The sequence below is a fragment of the Apteryx rowi genome, unplaced genomic scaffold, assembly GCF_003343035.1.
Source record: "Apteryx rowi isolate R43461 unplaced genomic scaffold, aptRow1 scaffold_400, whole genome shotgun sequence".
Taxonomy (NCBI): Eukaryota; Metazoa; Chordata; class Aves; order Apterygiformes; family Apterygidae; genus Apteryx; species Apteryx rowi.
The window spans coordinates 402,693-420,334 of record NW_020450531.1 but is presented as its reverse complement, the minus strand read 5'-3'; the positions used below and the strand labels follow the sequence as shown (position 1 = coordinate 420,334).

Below are 17,642 nucleotides of genomic sequence, written 5' to 3'. Positions count from 1 at the left end.
CTGCTCCCTGCAAGGCAAACTGCAGGGCTGCTTCCCTTCTGTAGCAGCTGTGCTGGAGAACTGCTGATGAGGAACAAAATGGGAGCTACTGAGCAATCATTTGGAGACTGGCTATAAAAAATAAAAATAAAAAAATCCAGCTAATTAGAGCTTAGGGGAAGAGGCAACACTCTGTGCAAAAACACCGGAAGGTAGGCCCTCCAAATCCCATACACTCCCTGTAAATAGCTATAATTAACCCCACAGTATTCACTTTATTAATTAAAATTTAATTAATATTTTCTGTCCTTGACAATCATTTTAGAGGTGGTCAGGAAAATGTAGTGGCAGCTGGGCTTCCTTAGAGCAGCAGTAACATTCAGGAAGACAGAAGCTTGGGAGACTCCTCTGAGTCTCCCAGTTGCACCTCTGATATAAACAGAATTAAAACTGGTGACTAAATAGTGGGCAAAGAGGGGAGGATGGGAGACTGTGCAAGCCCACAGCCTTCCCCTGCGCAGACAGGCAATACTAAACTTCCAGGCACAGCCCTAGAATTTTTCCAAGCAGTGTGGCTAGCCCTTGCTTGGGTTATTCGAAACTGCAAGAGGAATAGTGAGGAAACGAATGCCACTGTTGCTTATTTGCGCATATCAACTGAGGACTGCTATACAACACAGTGCTTCGCTCTGTTTTGAGCAAAGCTTGGTGCTTTGCCTTAGTGGAGTGAGCTCAGCAGAGGTAGCTCACCTGGACTTGACAGGCCCCATCAAAGTAGCATGGTTATTGCTAAAAATGATGTGTCTGCACTAGCAGTTTGGCACACTCCTGTTTTGCTCCAGGACCAGTTTTCCTGATCTCTCACACTACACATGGTAGTTAAGTGTCTGAGCTCTCTTCCACAATAAATCAACTGGTATCCCCAAGGGGAAACCTCAGTGTAGTCAACAGTGTAGTTCACTCCAGGGTCTGTTCCACACAGACAGGATAGATGTGGAGGACATCAGGTGTAGTTCCTTACAACCAGGACAGTCCTTCAGCACTACTCCAGGTTAGGCTAGAGCATTATGTGGGCCCTCCCCCATCATTTTTTCCTAGAGCACACAACAAATATTTATGGCATTGTAATGTTTTTGACCCACCACTGCTCTGCTGGACTGTAGCATACGCCTGTCATTATTCTGTATATTTTGAACTTTTTCAGTTCAAAATTCAGTTCAGAAATCTTTTTTAGAACACCAAGCCCATCCACAGACAATAACAACTGTTGGCCACAGGGTCACCAGAGGAGACCTGAGCTGAGTACTGTGGAGCATGGCTGCAGCCAGTCTGGTCAGTAAGGCGTGAACTCTTAGCAGTATGGATGTGAGCCATTCTACAAAAACTGGCCTGTGGGTAAGGGTCTACACTACAGGCCTTGTGAGAATGACCATGAGGTAAAGAAGGTCTGTTATTACCCCATTTAACAGAAGGGTGAAGACTAAATCAGCAAAAGAACATACAGAGAGGATGTTGAAACCAGATCTCTTAGATCAKGGGGAAAAAGCTCTCAGTACAGAACTGTCAGACAAAAACAAGTGGGGAGAGTAGATGGGACTCAAGTGCTATCATTACCACCATCTTCTTGTCTTCTCTCCACTCTTCTGGATGAAACATGATGTGTTAGACATGTTTTTGATAAACCTAGTGGATCAGGCCCTTCTGGTAATGAAGTGACATGCCATTTCTCAATCCCAGGGAGGCAGGCACCAAGCTGTTTAGTGCTATGAGGTCAGAAGTGCTTCTGAGCACACCCAGGAGCAGAACTGGAGGTTCCTGGTGAACGTCAGCATTAGAGAGGATGAATGTCACAATTTGAAGTCTCTTTGGACTCTAGGCTTCAGTGTGTAACTGCAGCTTTAGGACCATCTCAGACATTGCCCTTATGGTCTGTCCTGCGGTCACACAAGCAACCAGCCTCAAGCCTACCAGATCATAAGCTACGTCTCTCACCAGTTGTGTGCTCCCAGGCATGGCCAGCACTGAGGGGTTGAAGCAGTTCCCTGCCCCCATGAGAGAAGAAGCACCTCTGACACCCTACAAAGGTGCTCGCACAGGGCTGTCCCCAACCCGCCAGCAGCGAGGTCAGAAGGCGGAGATGAAAATGGCCAACATCCATTGCTGTTGCAATTGCTCTGTTGGCTTCAGACTGGGGCGTCTGATATGGCAGTGCTGAGTCACAGCAACGTTTAATCTCATGTTGCCACACATTATGAAACAAGCCTGATCCGTTCTTACAGTGTTGATAATTCTAGAATTTCTGTAGAAGTGAAGGAGATAGATGCTCAGAATCACTGCAGTAACTGTCCAACAACTATTGCAAGGCTCTAAAACCACCCTAAGTCTGCATATATCATGTAGCTCTTTCTTTTTCTCTCTTTAATCCAGTAAGTGATCTTTACTGGATTTTTTTAAAAGTACTTCCCCCACCTTTCGAAAATCCGCCAGCTTCTCTGACTTTTACCAAAAGAAGAATAAGAAGAGAGGCAAAAAAACCCCCTAGGCAACTGACTGCTAAGTTTTGAATTCAACATTCAGAACAACAAATACGTCCAAATGAACTCTGCTTTACTGTTAGTCATTTGTACTAACCTACAATTAAAAGGCTCAGCATTTGTTCTCATCTCTTTCTGAAATTACATTTTCCAGTTCCTAGGCCCTGGCCTCAGGCAGTGGATTTTTGAAGCAATCATGCCTTGATAATTAATGTTTAAAGATGAATGTTGCAACTTTTAACACAGTGTGTCGCTGAGTAAACATCCAGCAGTCCCTTGCAACGAAAAAAAATATAAAAACTACAGGGCTTTTACTGGAAACCATAGGTCTTGCAGACATTATCCACAGAGCTCCCAGCTGAAATATTTGATTACCCCTTCCTGTATGTTCGTGGATGTGGGATACTGCCGTGCTTTAAAAAAGCCGAAGAAAATAAATACCACATCTAATCTGTCAGTTCTTTGTGCCACTGACTCACCACCCCAGAAGACTTGCTGGGAATGATTAGCTCATACCAACAGGGAGGAGACAAAATTTTGACAAATGATCTCTAGTAATAACACAATCAGTGCCATTTTGGATTTTTGCAAAAGGGCTGGAAGAGGCAGGGGAGAGGGAAGAGGGAAGGGGTAAAAATGGAAGAGCAGGGAGAAAAGCATGGTCAGAAGCTCCCTTTCTCCCTCCTGTCCCTTCGTTTGTCCCCAGCCTGCATTTTCTTTGTAGATGTCACGACTTCCTTCCTTCTGTTCCTAACCCCCCTTGGTGGTACCTGTGATCTTGACCTCTCTTCCATGGGGCTTGTGTGTGGTACTGGGTGTTTCTCAACTGCATATCTGACTTCCTTCTGGCTGCACTTTTTGATGCTCTAGAAATTAAAGCACTATATTATCCCTTTCCAAAAGAAATCTTTAACACCAGCAACAGCAAGTGGGAAGTTCTGCAATTTTAGCATTTTGGAGAGGGTAATGGGTGGTCAGGATTGAGATTGCCTGCTTACTTAGGCATCTGACTTGGGCATTGCAATCCTGATTCAGCCCTTTAGGCAGACACACCTTGTACCTAACATTTCCCAATCGGTTGGCGCAAGGCAGCTGCCTGTTCACCTGAGACTCCTGAGCCAGGTGACAAAGAGTGGAAAAGTGCTCACACTGTCCTGTGTGTGGTTTCTGTAAGCAGGGACGAGGAGGGCCACACTGTGACCATGGGAGGAAGCTAGATGTGGCAGGGATCCCATATTGCATCTCCTGGTTCTCTCTAGGTATGTCACCTTCCTCTCTGATCTCCACCTGACCTCTTGAGTGCTGTTTTACCTATGCTGGGGCCTTTCCTGGTCTGTCAGGAGCCAGTGGCAAAATTCTCCAGCCAGATTAATTGGAACATGAACAGAATTCTACTTTCRGCTAGGTTTCCTTGGTTTTTGTTCTTTTCTACCTTCCAGAAAAGAGAAGGAAATTCCTGATCTGACACACAACTGGCAGGTCTGCAAACCAAGTTCAGAGCAGGTGCTTTGGGCTTTGCTACTCATTGATGTTTTTTCTGCTCAAAATAAACCAAAACCCAAAGAGCTCCTGGAAGAGCTCCATATATCTGATTCTGCAATTAAGTGTGAAAATGGAACCTCCCAAATAATCTTGTCTTTCTGGAAGTGAAGTTCAGGCTCTAAGAAAGATTAGTAAGAGAAACATTCAGCACTAGTCATACTCATTTGAGTAACGGGCAAGTTTCTGCCTGTGCTCACTTCTAGTATTCATTATGAGTGTGTGCTGGTGACTTCCTAAGCAGTAATCCCAGCTGAATAATAAATGAAGTATTGCCTTCTGCTTTAATAATTTCCTGCTCTTTTAGCATTTTAGCATTGTTTATATACCATCAACAGCATGCTGTTAACTGGGTGCCCAGTGCTTGGCCATTTTACTATCCATTGCTGTAGTTAGCTGCCCTGATTCTTGATACTAAAAGGATTAAGCTAGCTTTTACATGTTTTTGCTTTTGTACTGCAGTGGTTTTGAATCTTTTCTTGGTTTATGGACCCCCTTAAAAGTTTTCCAGTAAAGGTGCAGATGTATTCATGCTAAATTTAAGCCTGCTTAGAATAGCTCGCTTTTCTCTGTTGCTTTTCACAGATTCCCTAAAAACCAGCAGTCCACACAGCACTACTGCAGGATACAGAATGCTTTGTTTATGTTTCAAGTTAAACATGACACAAATTGTTCGGCATTTTGCTAAACTGAAGTCTTACTGGGTCCCATGAAATGGAAAATGATCTGGAAGTAAAAACAGTGTGTTTTTCAAGAAGTGCTTAATCCTAAACAGATCATGCAAATAGAATGTAATAGAAAATCTAGTGCAGTTAATGAAAAGATTTTGTTTGACCTTAGTGGGCTTTCAAACAGGCCAAGAATATATGTTTGCCGTTGCTAACAGCATTCATTTAGTAGGGTTTCCCTTACCAGATTGGGAATTTGTTTTCCTTCTCTGTTGTTTGTGTAGAAAGACTGAAACCACTCAAGGAGATCATGTGTGAGCCACTGTATTTAGAAGTGTGGAGTGCTTTTGAATAGAAGATCTCCATGTTCAGCCATTTAGCTGTGGTCAAGAGAAACACCATCACCAGGCTTTCAGCTGCCCTGAAATAGGGTATATTAGTCTCCAGCGCACACTGTCTTCCTGGAGCGAGAGCCTGCAAAGGAATCAACGTAAGCAAACAAAAAGCAGCTGTTTCACATGCCAGCTCACACTGTGTGTGTGTGTGTGTGTGTGTGTGTGTGTGTGCATGCCAGTGAGCATGTATATTAAGCCTTTCTAAGTTTATATGTCTAAGGTGGCAAGTGTTTGCCTTTCCCTTTCTCCTAGGCTCCACTCCCATCTTCTCAAAATCCTGTCCCCAGATTTAACATGTCATTCTTATACTGCCTACTCTGAAGTCTATGGACTTGGATTGGGCAGACTCCCAACAGCTTCATCTTTGGACTAGATGTGCACTGGTACATTTTATCTAGAGGACACTTTGAAAGACATGCAACTGTTGACTTCTAAGGCCATTTCATAAAGTCCAGGGTTTGTAAAGAAGCAAGCAAAGACACAGAGCTATTTGCTCAGGAGCACGGTTGCCTAAGTATCAGAAATGAGAGTAAAACCTAGGGGTCTGGCTTTCTACTTCCACCAGAGCAAAACAAATTTGCAGTCTTTCTTTTTGTTTTGTCTCTTCCTCTTTCTCCTCCCTATGTCTTCACTGTTGGAGGTAAAACGGCCAATGTGATTTATGCTCCTTTTCTTGTGCTGAAACCAACAACGAGTGCTGTAGGTTTTTCTGAAGGAAAACCTTTCTCTCAAGGTGCCATGTGCTGCAGTTTTCTCTCTGGGAGCATGAGGTGGGGAAAAAAAAAGTTCCAACAGTGACCCTTTTGCTATGTAACCTTTCCTTAAAATGCCAGCAACTGAGTTCCCACAAAGGCAAACAACAAATATTGAAAGAGGAATGTGAAGGACATTATGAAAGGGTAAAGCAAGAAAAAGGGATCTGCTCAGACAAGTTTCGCAGGAAAGGTGATGTAATATGTACTGTAGAAAACACTAGCAGTTGTCATAACTTACTCTCTTTCTAAGTAGCTGTTGCTGCCAGCAAACTGGGAGAAATAAAACCTACAGGCAGGAATACAGCTGAGCAGATTGTTTTCTCCAATAGAAATACAGTAGATATAAACYTTGTTTTCAAAAGATGTCACTGAGGTTTAAATGAATAGTCTCCTATTAATTAAGGCATAAAAAAACAATGGATGAAAGTCTCATTTCTCTTGGCACCATTTATGGTGATTATTGTAATGTTAAATCTTATGCTTTGGGAGTGCTCAAGAGGTTGCTGTTGGGATACCATGGTACACAGCTCTGTTACAAGCTTGCAGGGCTGTTCCTGTTTTAGCAAGGACTGAACAAACATTTTAAGAACTATCTTGAAAATTACCTGGTTTTGTATTGCCTACTACCACAGATTTAAGCTGGGTTTCCTAAGGAAATAAGATTGAAATGACTGTTCTGTGTGTGTGTGTGTGTGTGTGTGTGTGTGTATACACATCCATGTGTATATGTGGGTTTGGAACCTCCTTGCCTACTATAACCAGATGTGACAGAGAGGCACAGTGTCTTCAAGATAATGAAAATATTACAGATTTTGTGGGAGTAGGTGGCTGAATAATGCAGAGGGTCCCTCCTGATCTTCTCCATAGGGGAGAGGCTGCAGGTAGCTGTGCTCCTGTGCTCTCAGTTGACCATGGAGAACCCATGAGGCCCAAATCTGGAGAATCACTTTTTTTTTTTATTCCATTCCTCACAGAGCCTGCTAGTTTAAAAATCTTGGCTGCAGCATTAAATGTTTTATCTTTAAAAACATTAGCTCCTGTACTGTGTTCCTCCTGCAACATGTACAGCAAAATGCTGTATGTACAGAAATGGATAAATACAAGCTGCCATTAGAAGAATGAACATATTACATTCAGGTAAGCTAGTTCATAAAAAGTAGATGAACTGGCAAACAGGAAGTAACAGCATATGCACTACTGTAGATTTATTCTCTATTGCAAACACAGGAAGCGTTGTACAGGAGAAATGTCTATTATGAAAACTGTATTTAGTTGTAGGACTGAAAAACATAGTTATTTGCTTTTCACAAATATTGCTGTCATTGTTCAGACAGCCCGTAGATGTGGTTCCATGCAAAAGAGTGTATGATTATTTTCATAAAGATGTTGTGAATGAGCTCACCTTGAGGTTGGACAAAGCTGCAGCAGATCATTATGTTGGCAGCTCCCTAATGTTTTTGATGAGATTACTGCTGCATCAAAATGTCACGTGCTAATTTCATGCTTTCCTGTAAATTGATTAGAAGTAAAATACAGGCAGTAGGACTGGCAGCACTACATGTTGTCTTGGAGTGGGAAGGCAAGTAGCTCTGTCAAATCCTTAAAAATTGTTTGAATATGCTTTATTTCCCTCAGTACCTACCTAGTCCTTTGCCTCTTTCCTTTTGGTCTGGGTGAAGTCTGGATAAGAGCTCTCACAACAGCTTTTTAGCTGGATTGAGGCTACCAAGTAATAGCAATTGTGAACTGTTTTACAGGAGTGGCACCAAAAAGCTGGTTGTTACGCCAGGTTGCTGTACAGGACAAATAACGTTCCCAGCTTCTTCAGCTGCCTAAAAATTAAGCTATAGGTATTCAGCTTCAAGCTGAATATGCTAAGTTAGGTCTCAGAAGTCTACTTCCACTGCATAACTGTGTTTAAAATAGTTATAGTTATAACCATCAGCCTGTCATAAAATTATTTTAAATCAGACCAGGAAAAAAATCACTAGAGCACGGTGCCTTGTAGCTGACATTCGTATTGCCAGTTCTCTCCCTGTTGCACTGAAGCTACAGATGATGGGGGTCTTGCTAGGACACCTTCACACTGTGTTGACGTTGGATTGCATTTCCCGAAATCCTTCAGTTACAGCAATGCTGAGGTCAGAAAAGTGCAGTGGATCATTGGAAAAGCCCTGCCCACTGTCAAAAAACCATCTTGCTTCTTGGCCATGACAAAAGCTCAAGACTTTTTTGTGCAACTTCAGTTTACATCATAAACTGGGAAGTGCAAAAAACTTCTCTGAAGCTAGCCAGTTACTTAAGAGAATAAAGTGGCACTCTAGTTTTTTTTTACTAGGAAAGAAAAACAAAGATCAGAAGGAGATACTACCTATCAGAGTGAAAAGTCACATGCACATATGCACCCCTTTCCCATTCCCACATTACCCCCATGCATACTCATGCTTCTTTCTGTAAAAGCCCAGTTGTAGCTTGAAAAGCTCATGTCAAAAACAAAGCTATCTAAAATGCTTGTGATATGTTTCTTCTTTAAGAGCCTGAGTACAGTTGCTAAAAGTCTGAGAATAGTTGCTGCTCTCATTTGAATTTCTTCCACTCCCCGTCCCCAAACAAGGTGGCATTTTTAGCTTCAAATTGTATAGCAGGAAGCACGTTAAACATCAAGTCTGTGAGAAATGGGAAACAACATGATGGGGCTGCAGCTCTAAGGGTTGCAGACAGCACACTTCTTTGTATTAAAATTCAGCCACTTTTTTGATTTAAAGCATGAACGGTCCATCAAAAAGCTACCTGAAATCCATTTTCTGGGTGATGGAATGCACGCCTGCCTAGTTTGCTTCCTTTTAGGTTATTAACACTTTCTGCATCTTTAACTGCTGGTTATTGAAGGAAAGGCTTCTCTTCCTACCAGAACCCTGGGACTAATTAAAACATTGCCCTTAATGTTTAATGAGCAAGTTGTTACTGACACCAGTAAACCCACTTAAACTCTCAGTCCCATAAAGCACAAATGGCACATTCTGAATCACAGCTAATAAGCTGATTTGAGGAGAAATGCAGTCAGCGGAGCACAGCTTGTTGCCTAACTTAAAAATGAGTGGTTGCTTTCTTTCCCCACCAGTCCGTGATATTACATATGTGAGCTAGTAATCATATCTCAGCAAGGCACCCAGATCTTGTAGGGCCAGTTCTTTCTTCCAGTAAGACTTTTTCATCAGGCCCAGACAAAACATCCCCAGGGTAAAATCCTGTGCTTGTAGGAACTTCCGAGCCAGGCTGTAGCACCATTGCTAGCCCAACTGCTTGTCCTGGGCCCAGGAGAGTGGCCTGGTAGAAAGGAGCCGCCAGCACAAACTGAGAAGAATAGAAAAGACACCTGAGGCTGGAGCTGATGGGTCGGAAAATAGAGGGCAGGAAAAGAGAAAATTTTGCTCCTGTTCTGTGCCATCCTTGGGCAGAGGAGCAGATCTGATAAGTCTTAGCTCTGTGTGTTTCTTAGCCAGGTCTGCTATCTTGTTGATTGTACATCTGCACAGTAAGCTATCTGATCCTGTTGTTGCTGGTACCAATTTATACCTTACTTAAAGTGATTGGATTTACACTGAAAAAGTGTTACATGAGGTGAATAGGGTTGAGAGACTAGATCCCCAGAGCTAATATTTTAAAGGTTAAAATAAAATTATTTCAGGCCATTTCACAGTGGATTTACAGAGGGAATGGTAAGAGAAGTTAGTAGTGCATTTTATTTCAAATATTTTGTATAACTAAGATTAAACGCACATCTGAACGCTATCACTTTGAGGTACCTTCCTAATCTGGTTTTGCTTTTGCTTATAGTGGTATAAATCAAGAATAACTCTACTGAAGTCAGCAAAGTCATTACTTTATACAAAACTCAAAAAAGAGAACAGGTCTTGCTTTCCATCTCTACAACAAGTCCTGTTCAGTTCAGTACAAATACAGCAAACTCTTAAGTGCAGTGCAAAAACAGAGCCAATTGGTAAGTCTCTGCCCCAAATTCAGTACAGTTCTCGAGCTAAATTGTCATCTGAGTAAACTTGAACACTGCAGCACTAAATCTTCTTTTCCTGCAGTGTAATCTAGGTTCTTTTCCCAACAAGGAATTATATTTTCCTTTTTGTAAACAGAGACCACATGAGACTCATGGTTTGACTTCTGAGGAAAAACCTCGAAGACCATGGCTTATATATATTTAAAAAAAAATCTCAAAAACAATAACCCACAAACTTCTGTTCTGAAGTTAAGTGCAGTTTTTAGGTCTATCAGCATTTTTGATTCCCTACCAGTTTTCTGGATACTGGAAAAACACGGCCTTAAAGGGTCAAGACAACTGTGATAAGTCATTAAAAAAAAGTTAGCTAGTAAAGTCATTTTTCCATTATGAACGTGGCTTGTCATACATGAGCAAAATGAATTAGTCACACAGCACACCTTTCACCACCTCAAAAGACTTGGGTTATGGGCTAAACTTTCCCATGTGTAACAGGAGCAGCTCTGCATATTCTTCCAATAAGAGGAATATACACTCCTTTTTGTACGTACACTGCTATCACTTTATGTGCATACACTGCTCTCACTCCACAGTTTCTGATTATGTTTTATTCTTATGCAATCATAAATCACTCACAAATCAGTCCTTGGCCAAAAACTAACCGGACCAGTTCATGTTTCTGGAGTGAGCTATTCGATTTGCACCACTCTCCAGATTAAAACATTTCTTGTTGTGATATGAAAAGAGTCCAGCTACGTGGTGTTCAACAGGGAAAGGTGACATCATGCCATTTTAGGAGGTGTGCATTTGGGGAAGGGAGGGAGGAAGACAGCACGGCAAGGAAGGAAAGACCCATTTGAATGTATTTGCTCTTGACCCACTCAACAGAAGAAGGCGAGCTGAGCAGTAGCTATCCCGTTCACCTTGTGATGTGGCACTCTGCTTCACCCTCTGCTAGTGAGGAAGAGAGGCTCCTCACTGTTTTGGAGTCTCTCTTTAATCAGGAATAGCAAATTTTAGAGATGCAAAAGGAGCTCTCCAACACCTTGCAGCACTGGAAGGTGCTGCCACCCCAGCAAACAGAGTTTGCAGTGGGAAGGARCAAAATGCGTGTGGGGTCAGGATGGGCATCCTTACATCCAGCAAATTAATAGGAGCAAAGCAGGAGTTCAAAAACTATGTATTGCTTCCGCTTCAGTCACTACAAGTAATGTTCCCATCCCTTTTGTATCAGGGAGGGAGGGTTGTGGCACAACTGATAAATATACTTGAAGTATCACCCGATGACTTCTGTTTTGTGCCGGTGGCATTGGGACCTCGGGAGGGATGCCGAGAACTATCATGAAAGGACTTGTCATGTGCAAAAGCAAACTAGAGAAATTTGGATGCCTGAATTTTATCACATTTATTTTCAGTGCAAACTGTTGAGGCTGTGGTGGTTTCTGGGGTTGTAAACATGTTTTTCAGACTGATTCACCAAGTCATTCTCCTGCACAGGATGAAAATAAGTATGTGAAGGGGTGCTCAGGGCCAGGACCTTTGCAATGCCACTTGCTGGTACTGCAACCTGGAATGCTTAGTTCTGGGCATAGACAAGAGTCCCAAACTCTAGGGTTGCACTGTGATCACACTGGGGGAAAAAAACATGCTAGGAAATGGCCAATATGGACTTAAAGCAGTGTTCGGCAATAGAAAAAGTTAGAAGACTAGTTAAGTACTAGGCTTAACACTGCCTTTTCTCATGACTTTACCTTCTTGGAGCAGTTTCACATCAACAGGAATAGGAAGATGGCAAGGCAAGTTGGTAATTTCTTTTTTAAGTGTATTTAGCAGAAGGGCAGTATAGAGGAGGTTGAAACTTGCTTGAAGCAAAGGTGCAGTACTTTCAAACCATACCTGGCACACTAAGACAACTGTAACAAGCAAGATGCAAAAGTGCAACTGCAGCTGTAGTGTAGAAGTGTCAAGTTTGTGCCTCTGCCATACTGAAAATACAGCATCTTGTCAAGTTGTGAAGTTGGCATTTTTTCATACTCTGCAGCAGACAGCCCAATTATCAAACAGTAATGCCTTCATCTTTTGAAGGTGCCCTTAGAAGTGGAGAAGGAGCTCTTTTAACATCTTGCACTATTCTGCCTCTGCTTCTAATAATACAAGTGCGTGCAGCTGGAAAGCTCTATACTAAAGTGCCTGTTTTTTTTAACGTAGACCTCAGAGAAGCCCTGCGAGGGTTAATGTTGTTTTGCCTGAGCATATACAAGTGTACTGCAGAAGGCACTATGCAAATAATGTTCACAGAGTTTATAATTTCCTGTTGAAACAGCAAAGAAAAGAAGGTCATTGATTTAAACCAGAGAATACAAATGATTTCCTGCCCACAAAGCTGCCAAATGCTTGGAGTTATTGATTTTTTTTCCTCCCTGCTGCTAACCAGACACTTCTTGTCCTGTCATGAGCATCATCAGCTTATTGGCTAAGTAAACATAACCCATTAAGCTGAAAATTTTTAAAATAATAGAAAATTTTAGTGACTATAGTAACAAAACATCTACACTCCAAAAAAATAAAAATAAAAAGCAGGGGGAAAACAATTCCTGAAGTTAATTAACTTTTATGTATATTCAAGTTTCTGGAATTTGGGTTTGTATCCAAAAGAGAGAGAAAGGAACAAATTGAAAGACTGAAAAAAACACTTTCCTAAAGATGCCAAAAAGGGGAGGGTGCAGAGAAACAGATACTTGAAATTTTGAGAGCCTGAGAAAAACAAATATTGCAAAATAGAGATTGAAAGGGTGAAAAGATGTGACAGCAGCATGGTAAAGGCATGTGTTTATTTATTTATTTATTTTTAGCAGCAGGAGATCTCTGCTGTTGTCTGAATAATTTTTTTCGAGCCAGTGCTGAGCACAGCTGATGCCCGGCCTTGGAACATGTCATTTTGAAGATCGCACGTACGGTATTAATAAATGTAGAACAATACTTGCTGTCAAGTTGGTTCCATGCAGTAGTTCACTGAAGGGGGTCTGACAATGTCAAAAAGCATTAGACCAGAGCCAGCAAATGCTTTATATGCTACAGCTGAACCCAAAAGATGAATTGATGCCCTGGATCTGACTTTAAGGCATCTGTCTGCTCTAGAGAGTGTGTGTTTGTTTGAAGAAGCAGGGAAACAAGTTGCTTTTTTCTCCTTCAACCATCTGCCATAGCTCCAAAGGCAAGGAGCAAGACGTGGCAGAACAAATTGCAGCACAGTGTAAGCAGATAGAGATGCCTTGCTGATGGAAAAGTCTTCAAAAGTAGGAGAACACACTCAGAACATGCTCAGAAGAAACCTCCTCCAGAGGAGTGTGGCCTCGCTGGCAGAAGGCCAGGCCGGAGGAGGTGGCCCCAACAGGGGACCTCTACCAGACTGGGACACCTGGGGCAGGGCTTCCTTTCCCCAGCTCTCTGTTGCAGATGAGGCTGCCGGCTTCCCCTGCAGAGAGCCTCGTGACCCGGTGTTGAAAAACTGTATGGGAGCTAGCCATTAGAGAAGAGGCACCGGGAGGAAGTAAACAAGCTGATTACAAAGTGATGAAAAATACGCGTATCAGCCTTCGCCAGTGACTTGCAAGAAGGTGGGACTGTTTCCTCCACCCCCTCACTCTCATGCCTGAAGAATACTATTAAGGCAGGTAGTCACAGTTATTAATGACCTGTTAACAGCTTCTTTAATTCTCTAATAAGTGCCAACTGTGGCTGCTATAATTATTCTGCTAGTCCTACAACACACCCTATGCCCAGTTGCAAAGGACATTTTTTTCTGGAACATGTTGTTGTATCTCTTCACATGCGTGTGTCACACCTGGACAATTTCAGATCTAAGTGAAATTACATCTTAGGATGTCAGAGCATTTCACAGCCATTAAATGTCACTGTTTTCCAGCAAAGTAGGAACAAGGAAGTGTTTAGTCACTCATTTTTACACGTGAGAATTGAGACACCCAAAGTTTATGGTTTTAGCCACAGTGACACAGTGAGTCAGTCCCCAAGCAGCTTGTGAAACCTGGGAGCACTGTCTTGCATGTTGCCCACACTGGTGTCACAGGAACTGCAAAAGGCACAGGTAGATCGGAAATCACACAAAGCGGAGGCTTTTTCTATCTCGGCCGAAATCTCTGGTAGTAACATTTTGTAAAAGTGATGGCATCTCTTTATCGCCCTTCCTAATTCCCAGTAAGAGAGAGAGCCAAGTAGCACATGATGGGAAAAGAAAACAAAAACATATGGAAAAATTTGTCTCCTGTGGTCAAAGGCAGTCTTTCCTGTACAGTCTTCAACTTAGGGAGTTTGTGGGCATGGATCCCTTCCAGTATCATTAACACCAGTGATTCCCAGCTAACTGGTCCCATTTTCTTTTCTGATAGATCATAGAAAACCTGTGTCTCATGAATGCTACATTTGTCAAATTTCATTATATTTAGCCCTTGATAATCTAGTGTCTGATGAACAAACATTTATAACCCCACAAATATTAGAAGGTTATTGTAGCCATAAGTTTATGAGGAAATAACAAATGTTATTGGCACTCCTGAAAGCTACTAGTGAGAGTGTGTCTTAAAAATGCCATAAAGCAGCCTAATTTCCAAAGGTCCCAGCACTTCCCTGAAATGCTGGTCCCAAAAAGGTACCACCAGCTGAACATGCACAAATCGTTCGATGTCTTGAAAAATCCTTCAACAAAGTGTGATTTATGCTTTTGTGCTCATCTCTGGGACTGTGGCATCTGATTGTCAGTCAAAGCCCCACATAGTTGCTCCATAGCATAGGCTTGTCCCCGTATACCTCAAGGTGAGTTTGCTGTAGAAAATGGCCCTGGAGACTTGCTGAACCTTCCTAGGCTGGGATGTTTCAGCCCAACAGAGGGGCTGGTCCTGGCACATAGGCAATGGCCCTGGTTTCTGGAGACCAAGCTCTCAGCCTGGCACAGACTTCCTGTGAAGTCAGCCAGTGTTTTTCTGCCACAGTTCTGGAAAAAGAAAAAAAAATGGTATCCCTGACTTCCTGTGGAGTTCAGGGTTTCACAGCACACAGTGACAGGAGTTATAGAAGGAGCTAAGATTCAGTGAATACAATAAAAAGATCATTTAAACCATTAAAAAGGAGAGATTTTTCCCTCTGTTTTTTCCCCACACATGTTCTGCAGAGGAAAATATGGATATGGAAAATATGAAAAATACGCAGTCAGCTGTTCTCTCAAATCCTCTTGCCTTGACTCATCTGTTGGAAGAGAAGCTGATTCACACCCAACTGTCTTGTGAGCATCCAACATACCTTTTTATTTTTTCCTATGAGGGGATGGATAAAGCAATAGACATTCCTTAGACTGAGCTAAAGGTCTGACTCCAGATGCTGCAGGTGCAAACCCTGCCACTTCCGTAACCCTTTTGCTCTCCATATTTGTGTCACACAGCTCAGTGCACAAGTTAACAAGTTGGGTCTGACTGAATGGAAACCTTTAAGTGCTGTGGGAAGTTTTTTTTTTTCTTCCCTTTTTTAAGTGGCTCCCTCCATAACTTTTTTTCTTTTTTCCCCTCAGAATAGAATGTTTCTAGGTCAGAATCCCTGCTGGTCTTGTGCTGTTTTTGATGTTCAACACTTATTAAAAAGTCACAGGTATTTGAGGCTATTTTTCCCCCAGATCTTAATTTACATTAGCAGATTTAGCTGATACTGAACCAGTTCTGCTCATGTAGGTAAGGACCAAGTTCTGGAAACAATCCAGGTGTCCAAGATGTTTGAAAGTAATTAGTTTTTCTCAAAGCCTTATATTTTTGGTGTTGCTCTGATGTATTGCAAAGGGGCTTGACTTTCAGAAGAAGGGCAGGGTCAGTATTTTCTGAAGAGGTGCTTCTAGTGGAGCGTGAAGACGAGCACCTGAAATAAACTTACCACTTCTGAGCATCTTGGGGGGATTGAGGATAGCATTTTATTTGGTTTTGCTTCTCAGTAGGAAGACTGAATAATAGCAAGGTGTTTGTGAAGTGACAAAAATCTGTGCTGCTCTAATACTATGTAATAAATGGCATTACACCAACAGCATGTTTGGACTTAGGGCTGCAAACCTTCCCCTGTCCCCCCAGTGGTTTTTAAAAGCTTTGTAAATCAGACTCCAAGCTGATCACAACAGAGTGGATCACATCTTTTGCTCCCTCTCTTCAGGAAGCAGATGCATTACGAGGGAACAAGCATCATAGGATTTACCCTATGTTCCTGCCTTAAATATTTTTTTCCGGTGACGGCCTCCCCGGGCATTCAGTTCCTTTAGGTTGCTGTCTACTGCATGCCTATTTAATGCATGCATGTGGATCATATTACTGAGGTTAATAAGATTACAAACAGGTGTAAGTCTTACCAGGATTGGAGTTCGAGACTGTAAACTTCCAGGCAGGCACTAACTTTTAATGTAGCTATGTACAGGTCCTAGCCCAATGATGCCTGCAGTACTTCTATGAACTTTTGTGACAATTTCTTTTCTCTTTACAAGGTAAAATTTGACCTTTTTACGAAGAGGGATATTATAGACTCCTTGTACTTTTGAATTTCCTCCTCCACCATCACAGGATTTGCTAAGTTGAATTAAAGCTACATAAGTCGTTGGTTTTAGCTTCGGGAACTTGTCAGTGTCTTTGGCATAATTAATGTAGTGGACACAAATAAATGGCCAGAGACTGGGTCTGACAGCCAAGTAGCTACTGCTGCATACAAGGCATTGCAAATTCTTTGATCTTTTCCTCAGAAAAGTTTTGGTACTCTCCGCTGATGACTTACCTTGCAGGTTGAGTGAACCTATGCTAGGAAACTACGTTCAGAAAATATACACCACACTATGAAGAGGTCTCTGGCTTGACAGTCCACTTCTGCTGAGCTCCTTTAGCACAGGCTGTTCCTCCCTCTCATCCTGGCCGTGTGAGGCAGCTGGAGGAATGCATTTGCTGTTTTCTTTATGGGACTCTTTTGTTTTAATGTGGCAATTGGGAAGTCGGGCCGTGACGCAGGCTGCAGGGAGGCACTGGTACAGAGTGGAGCAACTCTTTTGAACCCTGGATTGCAGCTCCAATGACCTCACTCACAGTGGCAGGGAAGCCAAAAAGCTGTCCCATAGGTTTCTCAGGTAAACCACTCACTGTTAGAAGTATAAATACCCCTGGCTTTTTTTTCCCCCCTCTAACTTGGATGCAGCATTTTCATTTGTCCTACTTATGACTTCTTACTCTTTAAATCCTTTGCAGTTCATCTTTCAAACACAAAAAGGTGGTGAATTTTCCACCTCCCCCCGTGGTATCCAATTACAGAAGCATACAATTAGGGATGTTAATGACAGATTGTTTGACATTAGCCTATAATGCCGTACTCTAATAACAGCAAATATGGGTCACACTGTAGGTATAATTATCCTGCTTCTCCAGTAACACACCCAGTTTCATGTCTCTTTTCTGCTATATCCCTTATGTTTCAGTACAAAACATAGGTAGTTACATTTATCCTCAAGGATCACCTGGGATATACTGTTGAACTGGCTGGTGCATAAACCAAGCCTTTGAAAACACTTAACAAACTGAGATGCAGCATTGATGAGACTTGGGAGAAACACAAGAGGGGCTTAAGTCCCTGCCTTCATTATCTGCAGTTAGGTAGACAAAATCCTTTTTCCAGCCAGCTAAACTGAGGCACGATGACTCCTCGGACGCTGGGACAGGTGCCTCACCATTTCTGTCTGC

General features: G+C 42.3%; 1 protein-coding gene across 9 annotated transcripts in view; it reads left to right on the top strand.

Moving 5' to 3' along the window:
* The window catches only part of LOC112970682 (cytochrome c oxidase assembly factor 1 homolog), a 52,342-nt gene that overhangs the window by 20,496 nt on the left and 14,204 nt on the right, over nt 1-17,642 (top strand). For 3 of the 9 annotated variants that reach the window (XM_026075303.1, XM_026075309.1, XM_026075304.1), the window contains one exon: nt 5,005-5,210. The exons of 2 other annotated variants lie outside the window; for them this stretch is intronic. The gene's annotated coding sequence lies outside the window, so the exon portion shown is untranslated. Of the gene's footprint in view, nt 1-3,687; nt 3,773-5,004; nt 5,211-13,315; nt 13,553-15,067; nt 15,179-17,642 lie in introns of those variants that run through there. 4 more of the 9 variants (XM_026075305.1, XM_026075311.1, XM_026075306.1 and 1 more) reach the window with 4 other exon arrangements.